We start from the raw sequence: 10,719 nt of genomic DNA, 5'->3' as shown, positions 1-10,719 counted from the left end.
TCTCTCTCTCCCCGGGGATTTCTGGTCCCAATCTACTCCATCGTCAACTAGAGTCCAAATCACTGTCTGTGCCAATCCCCCCCCCCCCCACTCGCTGTGCAGCGACACGACAGCCCACCCTCGCTGACATGTTTGACTCAGCTTTTAAACTTAAGGACACATGTTTGGCCCCATGTAATGTAGATAAGCCCACTTTAAAGTCACAGCCATTCATCCGTAAGGACTTTCTGGCTTTAGAGGTACAATATGACAAAGAAATTGGTTAAGTTAAAAAAAAAAACACCCACCTGGCTTCTCATATTGTAACTCCTACGTGCATAAACACACTCATGACACACTTACACACTGGCCAAGGGCAACAAACACTCATTATAACTTGCTATGTCATCTGCTGTGGGTTTAACCCGAAAATTACAGGGCCCGGAGTGTTTTCCCTGACTTGGCACACATGTAAGTATCTGTTAGTATCAAAGCAGCTTTCTGGGATACAGTGGGATTAGTGAGTATGAAGGTTTAGAGCCATACAGAGCTGACATCATATTTGATAAGTATAAGATGAGATCTCTTGTACTAAGTTATACACAGTTCAGTATTCACAGAGGGGGCTTGTCAGTGCGACACGTGGACTACATTATACACATGAAATGGAAAAACTTCATAGAGATTCATCTGCAATAAAGCAGCTGACACAATCATCAGCTTGTAGCTGAACCGGCGGTGGATGCGCTCACTCCAACTTGAGGGGGAATCACGGTAACACAGTGTTGAGGCAGTGCATTACAGATGAAGCCATGATCCGAAAATTACATAAAGGGTAACTCAGGTGATTTTTCTTGCTGTCAACAAATCCCATGTTTTGCTTGCACAGCTGAAATTGGACACAGCTTATTCCTCTGTGCCTCCATTGTCGCCCAAAAACTATTAAAAACACATAAGCCACACTTGCACTGCCTGACATGTTCTATTATAGCAATGGACATGAGCACTCCAGTTTACATATTCATCATCTAAGTGTCACAAGCACTCACTGCTCCCTAACAAATACAATATTGTCTCTGACTCTCAATAATAGTTTATTTTGCCCTTTTAAAAAAACCAAACAATTTATGAGCATGTGTTTTCCTCCTTTTTCTTTAAACGTGCATCCGCTGACTGAGGCCTAGAGCACCATGTGTGCAGGGAAGACTACGAAGTATCGAGACAACAGGAACAACAGGAAATCATAAGTATAAGAAGTATGCTACTACTTATGCAAACTATAAACTATAACATTTCATCACATCTCCATCCAAGTGCAGCAGGTAAGTGTGATAGGAAGGTGGAGTGGAGGTGATGAAAAGTGATGGAAAAGTATAAAAAGTATGTACATAGCCTTGTACTTTGACATGAAGATGCTAGGCATTTTGAGGAAAGTTCTCCCTTTAATTCACATGCCTCTTCATCCATAAGTTTATTAACATCATTTCTTTATTCCGACTACAGATATTCATCCCTATCAAACCAGGCTTAATCATAACAGCTTATTTTTACCGTCTTCCCGAACATAGAGTCATCAATTCAACATTACTTATAGAGGCCCCAAGCTTTGGACTGAATTAAACTTATCACTGAGGTCCATCTCCTCCCATTGCATTTTTAAAAAGAATCTGAAGGAATTTTTTACTTTCCACAGGAACCTAATTATCTTTCTCTTAAATATATTTTCTCTGTCATTGTTCTGCTTTTGTCACATATTTTTTTGCTGTTATTTGCTTCAAGTCCTACCTTGATTCCGGCTGCTATTGATCTTTTGTCTTTTGTTTTTGTTTACCTCATGTACAGTATGTTGTCTGCTTGTCTCTTGTTTTGTATTATTGACAGGGGTGGAACCTTGTACAAGTTCGCTAGGACTTCGTTCCCTCCTTGCGCATGCAGCGTTATACGTATTTTTTGTGCTAAATAAATGAACCTGAAACTGACGTAGGGCTCATCGTATTTAGATCTCCCTCTGTCCATCTGTTTTTCTATCTCACACAAGGTATAAAGTATTCCTCTCACAGTCTAACACACACATACACAAACACACATGTGGTACTGTGGCTGGTACAGGTTGACTTTGATACTCCTGTGGAAATGGATGAGTGAGTCCACCTGTGTGGCTCTGCGGAAAAAAAACCATATACATACAGTACTGAGTCTGAGTGGAAGAAAAAAGAATCGTTTCACCATATGAGGCTGTGAGACTCACACGTAAGGTCACACACACACACACACACACACACACACACACCACTCCGCTACAGCTGATACACAGCAGTTCAGTGAGGAGTTACTAAAACATGCACAGACTCACAACTCTGCAGCTCCCTTTGCTCGCACACAAAACACACACACACTCGCACTCACACACTCACAATGGCATGCACAGCACACCTACACTCCATCCCTTTCCCCGCCTCTCCCCCAAGTGGCTGTAGTGTTTTTGTCTTTGTTGAAATAATTGCAGTGATTTTCAAGACCGTTGTCATGGCAACGCAGAGGTTGATGCATGTTGACAGAATCTGTTGCAGGGCGACCAAGAGACTGAAAATGGAAGATAAGAGGTGGGAGGAGAAGTGGTGCGCGTGTATGTGTACGTGTATGTGTATGTGTGTGTATGTGTGTGTATGTGTGTGTGTGTGTGTGTGTGTGTGAAGGTGATGATGGTGGAGGGAGTGGGGAGGGGGGAGGGGGGGTGTTACATGTGCTTCAATCCATATGATAAATGGGGATGAGCAGTATGGGATGTCTCAGCCTGACAGAACGAGGCCCAAGATCAGGAGTGAACAGTTATGAGTGTATTGTGAACAGAAGAGAGAGGGAGAGAAAAAAGAGAGCGAGAGAGAGGGAGAGAGAGAAAAAAAAAGAGAGAGAGAGAGAGAGACAGTGAGGGAGGAAAGCGGGGTGCTATTTTAGTCCGGGCGTTGTCATGGAAACTGCAGCCTCACTACAAATGGAGACATCCAGAACACATGGATCGTCAAACAAATGGCGTGCGTAGGGCCCAGCGTGAAGCTACGCCATGGCTGTGCGACACCGTGCCATCTCCGTCGAACCCACCCCCACCCATTCACCCACCCACCCACATTGGCACCCACCCCTCCAGCCCCAGATAACAGTGGTGTCTTCTTCATCACAGAGACTGAATATCAATGGGAGGGTTGCTTTTAAGGCAGGGGGGGTGGGGTGGGGGGAGGAGGAAGGGGACAACTGCATGGAGTCAGGGGCTGAAGTGACAGGCAATAGTGTCCATTCAGGCAGTGAGTCACAGCCACTTGCTCTCTGTCTTTTAATTAACAGTCTTTTCCACACTTCCTCCTCTCCTCTCCTCTCCTCTCCTCTCCTCTCCTCTCCTCTCCTCTCCTCTCCTCTCCTCTCGTCTCATCCTCTGTCTACCCTTCCTCTGTCTGTCTGTCTGTCTGTCTCCCATTCTTTCCCTCTTCCTCTCTGCCTCTCCCACCCCCCCACCCCACCCACTGCCCCTCAACCCTCCACCCCCAAGCCCCCCCTCTCCCGCGCTCTGAAGGACGGAGGTATTCCCACATTTCTCCGTTGCTATAGCAACACCGCAGCGAGAACAGGAAAGAGAGGACGCAGGCAGGGAGGAGGAGGACGAGGAGGAGGAGGAGGGGAGGATGGAGACATGTTGGTGGAGGGGGTAGAGAGAGAGAGGGAGAGAAAGAGTGGAGGGGGGGGGATGTGTGAACAATGCTAATGCTAATGGTAGCAGCAGCAGCAGCAGCAGATCAGCCAAGTGTTGGTGAATTCACTGCTCATCGCTTCATGCTCGGCCCAGACTCACATGTCACATCCACATTTGCATAACTGCCAGTGGAGATCAGTCTGCTGTGTATGTTGCCATGGTCATTCATATCCCCCACAAAATAATACATGAGAACTGACTCCGCTCAACCATTTGACTTTTTTTCTTTTCCCTCTGTGACATTGACCAGCTCTGCAGAACCTGCATCCAATTTCAGTCGTTTCTTGAGCATCATTTACAAACCCTGGTATATCTCTGTGCTGTGTTGTGCTGGCTGGCTGGCTGTGTGGGGCTGAACTGCTGTGTGCTTATCTTCTAGTGATTCAATCAGTGCAAACCAATGCAGGTCAAATGACCCACTAGACTGGAAGATGTATCAATGTGGAATACACACTGAAGCCATGGGAAGACCAGAGCTATTTCATATCGATGTCATCATCCCATTCAATCAGGACAGAATGCAATCTCATTATCTCCTCATATATATCGTAGGGCGTTAGAACAAAGCGCTGTTGCATCAATTTCCCAACATGTAAAGATGTGGAACAAGCGGCAAAGCTCATGTGGCCTGCAGAAGAGACGAGCGCCCACATCCTCCTCTTTGCTCAGTACACGTGTTTGTCCAGTTGACATGTGGTATAAAACTCGATAGATACATATCAGCCTGAAATAAATATATTCCTTATACATGCCACTGTCATGTATGAATGCTAATGCTGAGTGGTACCTGGCATCGTCTCCTGCATGTCAGCTGTCTCGCTGTCCTCTCCTCTCAATCAATAACTCATCTCTTGACGTCAATATTTTTATCCCCCATGGGACAAAAATGTCCTTCTTTAGGACAAAAGGAGAATAAGCAAGAGAGAAGGAAGGGAATGTGAAAAATAGAGCGATCACTTTGTCCATGTGAGGAATCTCCATGACTTTCCTCGCTCTTGATCAATGTCCATTAATGTCCTGATGCGCTGAGCGGAACGGAAATAATGTTATCAAACAGCCAGAGCAGTTCCTTTTCAATAATCTTAAATAATACGACATAGATGAGGAAAAGTAAGTTTGTGTTTTTGTATCAGCAGTCTTATAGGCCTACTGTACCTAAATACTGTATATAGGAATATATATAAAAATAAATAAATAAAAAACATCTTAATGCTAGATGCATTTATCAGATTCTGCATTTACTTTTTTGTAAATAATGTGCACTTATTTTCTTGCTGAGAGTTAGATAAGAACACCAACACCACTCTCATATCCGTATGGTAAATATGAAGCTACACCCAGGAGTTGGTTAGCTTAGCTTAGCACAAAGACTAGAAACAGGGAAACAGTTAGCCTCTATCTGAAGGTAACAAAATAAACTTCACAGCACCTTTAAATATGTTATGTACCGCATTAATTCTTGGTGCATTGGGGTTTAGTCGTCACTGTGCTGAGATCTGAGACTCCATAATGTGTTATTTTTACACTTTGTTTTTTTTATTAAACAAAAGAGATGAAACGTGCTGCAGATCTTGTTCCCTGTGGACAGAACCAGATTAGCTGTTTCCCCCCCCTGTCAATCTTCTCATCTACCTCTCACCATGAGTTATAAAAAAACAACAACAACATACTACTACTAAACCATTGGTGGATTAAGTAAAAATTGCCATATAATTCATAGCAGCATTAAAAGAAAACATTAACCAAGCAAAGTAAAAGCATTCGCCCCTATCTGCAGTTATGGTAAATCAATACTCAAGTAAGTGTAATAATCCAACAACAACATCAACACAGTGCCTGAAAAATGTGTTTGTGTGTGGGAGGGCACACACTGGGGAACAATTTGCTATATACCTTCCTCCAGTAATTACATGGGAAATGTGTGTTTATAATGTACACTGGAAACAAAATATTCACAGGAAAGTAATTACTTAAATCTCAGCCTCCATCATAGGCTTAAAGTGTAACAAGTGAGATGTTTGGGAGTTGCCTTCCTGCTCTTCCCCTTTTTTTTTTCCTGACACTTTTTTAATGATTAGAAAGCACTGAAAGTATCTCACTATATGTGGAACACAGTCTATAAGATAAAGTGAATATGTAACAGTAAAATAACAAATGCAGCTGCATCCAAAAATGTAACCTGCATCATCAATCACAGCCCATGCACATGTACACAACAGCATCTCTACACACATTTTTCAGCAGCGTTTAGTGGAGAGAAGAGAAACAAATGCAGCTTTTTTCACTTTTTTTCCGGGTGACATGTCTTGCTGGTTAGGTTGAGTGGTTTATCCCCAGAAGAGGCAAAGAGCTGTCTGGGGTTACGAGGGCTTCTGTGTGCCTGTCTGCAGTGTGCAGCAGATAGCTATAGCTCCCCTATACTATGTTTTTGTATCCTCTTCATCGCTGTATTATTAATTTAGACCTTTGGGTGAAGGAGGAAAACAATATTCCCAAATCAAAAGATCTGCTGCATGGTTCTTAATGATATTGGGAGTGGAGGGGAAATCTAAATATAGATAGAAGCAAAAGCAAAAGTATAGCCTACAGTACAGTATGAGAAAGCCTTGTGAGAACAGCAGTAGTAAGCTTGAAATTCATCAACATAGTTTCATGTAATAAGAGTCAGAAACTGAATCTTTAAACAAAGAGCGGACTTTAAATCGAGCGTCTTCTGCTTTCCTTTTATGCATCTTACACAAATTAGGTCCAACTGGGTCACTGTCATCTTTTCTTCATACTTTCCATAATACTTTGGATTCTCAGTCCGAGCTAAGCCAGCTAACTGTTCTGTGTAGTCCATGCTCATATAAACAATGCCTAAATAGGCCACAGGATCTATACTTAGTTTTTTTTTTTCTTTCTTTTTTCTTATTGCTATGACTGCAGCCCACACAGCTGTATCACACAAACTACTCTCGTGTTAAACACATGTGTCTTTTGCTGCAGCCTTTAAAGTGTGAAGACATAAAAGGCTTTCACATTTTCATGGTTCCTCGATCAGCGGAGATGCAGCCCACAGACTCTGACACCTCTGCTTCACAGTGGAGTTTATGTTGTGTCAGGTTCCCCACAGACTCTGCAGTCTGTCTGTGGGCCAGGGGAGCTGAGGGAATCCCTGGAGAAACAAACAGCTGGGAGGTTATTGAATTTGAAGGAAAAAGACAGCATTGGGAAAAGGAGAGGATAGTGCAGGCACAGTAGATTTCTAGAAAATGACTGCACCATAACTGTGCAAGGGGAGACATTGATGCACTGTACGGGGAGTATATTAGGCTACATTTTCCAAACAGCAGGTTTTTCTCTTTTCTTTTTAACGTTGTGTGTAGTTTAGAATTACAAGTGGGAATTTATGTTGATATATATACTGTATGCCTCCTGTGGATTATTGTGGTGTCTTGCTGCAAGGCCTGAAACTAGCATTTTTAAATTTCACCTATTCTAATTGAAAAATCACCCTACTCCATCAGATTATATTCATGCCAACATCACAGAATGCTCGAGCTGCATTTGAGCATTTCTCTTTCATCTTTAGTGCATATTAATGTATTCTTTTCTGCTGCATGCACACTCCTTGCACACTTTCACACACACACTCCCACTTCACACGAGCATTACCCTTTTCAAACACAGCAAGAAAAGGACAAATTCAAGGCTTTTCCCCACCATATGTTCACTCACTAACACAAGCTGAGAAACAGTGAAAAGCTGGTATTACAGAACATTTGGTTTGATTACGTTATTTGTCTTTGCTTTGGGTTACAGTTCTAATAAAGTACTACAGCGTTACCATGTAGGCAACATTTTCTATCGCTATTTCAGTGTGCAAGCCCTTTAACAGTGTGTCCAAGAAATCTCAAGGGGTCTGAGGTCTCTGGAGACCAGAGTACAAGCCAAGTACAATTACATTCAAGGAAATGACTTTACATAGTGCCCCCTAAGACATTTCAAAGATAAACTCCATGCTGTAAGGCCCCAATATTTTATCTAAACATAGTTTCAAATTCACCGTGGTTCATGGCTGATGCATTTGTATTATGAATCCCTTGAGGTTGTTGTTTCGTAATGTGGGTTGGACTTGTACTGTGCAGTGGACATCTGTGGTAGTCCATACAACTTCACCTCAGCCTGGGGTTCAAAGTAAGCGTAAAATATCAAATCTGGAACATGCAGATGAACAGAATACAAGAGTGAAGCAAAACAATCCGGCTCTATTTTGTCAACCGTTTCAATATGAGGACTGATAATGATGCAGGTGCTGAACAAGTGCTGCATATTTTTATCCAGCATAAAAATAATAGCAGAGATTATCAGCAGCACAAGCCAAGTCCACTGAGGTCCATTTTATGCTTGTCTTGCACGGAAAATGTCTAACTGTTCACTAACACAAACTGAATTTCTTTTCCCTACTTGTCACATTTGTAATATCACAGCATACAGAAAAAATAAGAAATGCCAGTGCAGGTTAATGCACAATTACTCTAATGTAACATGACAGAGTATTTGATTTATTAAGGCGGTTGCCATGCTGTAGAGATTACAGCATGTACTGGTGTTGTGTTGAATTTGTTAGATTAATATGACTGTACTTCTACAGCCGCCCCCTTAACCAATTAGTCTACTAATCTGTTACTAGGATTTCAGTCTGCAAAGACTGGTAGATCAGATTAAGATTCTTTTTTATTCTGGAAAAATTATGAGCCCACCTCTAGCATTATAATTCACTATTAAAAGTTTGTAATGTTTAATAAAGTCAGTGAGTAACTGTTCATATTTATAGATATTTACAACAATCAGTTTCATCTTTTTGCATTTTTTTTCACATTTAGCAGCTGCTGAGACTATTGAATTTTTTTTTTAACAGCTACAATTGCTATTGCAAATGTAATTTCAAACATAACAGGATTTCAAGGTACCATTGTCTCAAACCACAAAATTATTTTCAAAGTGTGAGTTTGTCTCCTGGTTAAAGCGTGAGAAAAAAGAATGAGGTTAAAAGAAAAAAAATAAATAACAAAATACAGTGTAAACACAATTATTTTTCACACTTTTTTCATTTTGTTTTTATAAAATTTCACGCAATAACTTATTTGAAACATCATCATGGTGAATTTGTTAACTCATTTCTCAGTTAGTTAGTTGTGGTGCTCAGTAGGATGAAGTCACAATGAAGAATGAAGGTGGTATATGTCTCTAATAGCAGAATAACTCCTTACAGCGAGCGGAAAATTGCATCACAGAAGTAGCAAACAGTGAAATAATATACCTCTCAGTCATTGTATGACAGTCATTGAAGTGCAAGTGTAGCACATGTTGAATTTGCTATAATCGAAGAAATACACTTTGTTGCCACACTGTGTACCTGGATGGATGCATGGAAAAAATGACATTTAATGACAATACATAAAGACCCAAATTCATAATATCACATACTGAAATACAACCAACAACCGGAAAAAAGAAAGGGAAAAAATAAAAACACAAAATGACATTTTTTTTTCTTCCATTTTTTTGTGTTAAATAAATCTAAATCTTTCTAGAGATTAACACTGTTCACTCTTTCTTTTTAAAAGCTTTCGAAACAGACCCAGGTTGTATATACGTATATATTGTTTTATCAAACAGAACGGCTTACCTTTTAAGGACCAAAAGGTCAGTCAATTTTCTAGTCTTGCAATTTTGGTGTCTCAGGTACGATAATCCATTTCATTAAGAAGTTTTGCTTCCGACAAACCAAGAAATGTCATCTGGGCTGAAGCATCCAGTGCAAGCGACGGTTGGTGCAGAGGATAGACATTTGCCAGTACTCCATGTGTAGCCAGGCTGCATCAAATCTCCACCATAATATACAGTGAGGTACAGTTGCCCAATCCACAGATATTCAGATTCCAGTCTCAAGCTTGTGATCCTCATTTAAAAGGTGTCACGTGTTTGTTAGCATTCCTTATGTTGAGCCTCCTTTAAAACAGCATCAAGTATATGTACAATGGCAGCCACTATACTAAGATGCAACAAAGCCCTTCAACATTTCCCCCAAAAATGTTAATAACAATGACGATAACAGTGCATGGTGCATGTTATAGATGTCCAGAGGTATGAAAGGAACATTTCTGTGGTGTAACTAGGTGAGTCACCATCATAATTAAACATAGCTACAGTAGTGTTACAGAAGATTTGTGCCATGGTTAAGATGCAGACACGTACCCTCACACAGCACACAAGAAGGTATCTAATATGCTCTTTGAAATCTGACGACAGAGCCACCAAATGTAGAACATCAAGGGAGCGGCCATATGTTGTGTCTTTAGCCTTCATTTATATTCTATTTGTGTCTCAGTGGGGCTACAGTTGAATCCTGCCCACTAGATCCGTCGGTTGGGTTACAACACATTTACATTTACTATGGCTTTGAATGACATTCTCAACCTAAAACACTGACACCAAGTTGAGAGAATACATGGCTGCAATTTAGACAACCTGAGTTATTTGATCAATCCATTTAGATGTGGCATTGTAGATATTAACAGACATATTTTCAAAAGATGGCTTAGATGTTTAGCATTAAACAGGATGATCGTGCTGTGCATTGATGTAACAGATGTTCCTTTCATGGATTAACCTCTATGACTGCTCAATCTGGGTGGGTTTCCTCTGATATCATTGCTCATATCATCATCATCATCATCATTACTATTCTTCTGTTTCTTTTCCTACTATAAGTGTGGTCTCATTCCTGATAAGTAAAACCATCATCACTCACATAAAACAGCTCATATACACACACACGCACTCACAGACATACAGAGATACATATACATATACGTATGTGTATATATATGTATATGGAAAAGTAAAAGAACAAAAAACAGCAAAATTACATAGAGAGCTGCATTACAGTCAAAAGCTCACTGATACTTTGTTGATCATACTATCTCAGGTACATTTATCTCTGATTTATC

This window comes from Trachurus japonicus, chromosome 19 (genome assembly GCF_045865225.1).
Source record: "Trachurus japonicus isolate A0001 chromosome 19, Traja_1.0".
In the NCBI taxonomy this organism is placed as follows: Eukaryota; Metazoa; Chordata; class Actinopteri; order Carangiformes; family Carangidae; genus Trachurus; species Trachurus japonicus.
The sequence above is the reverse complement of the archived record's forward strand: the minus strand, read 5'-3'. Positions refer to the sequence as shown.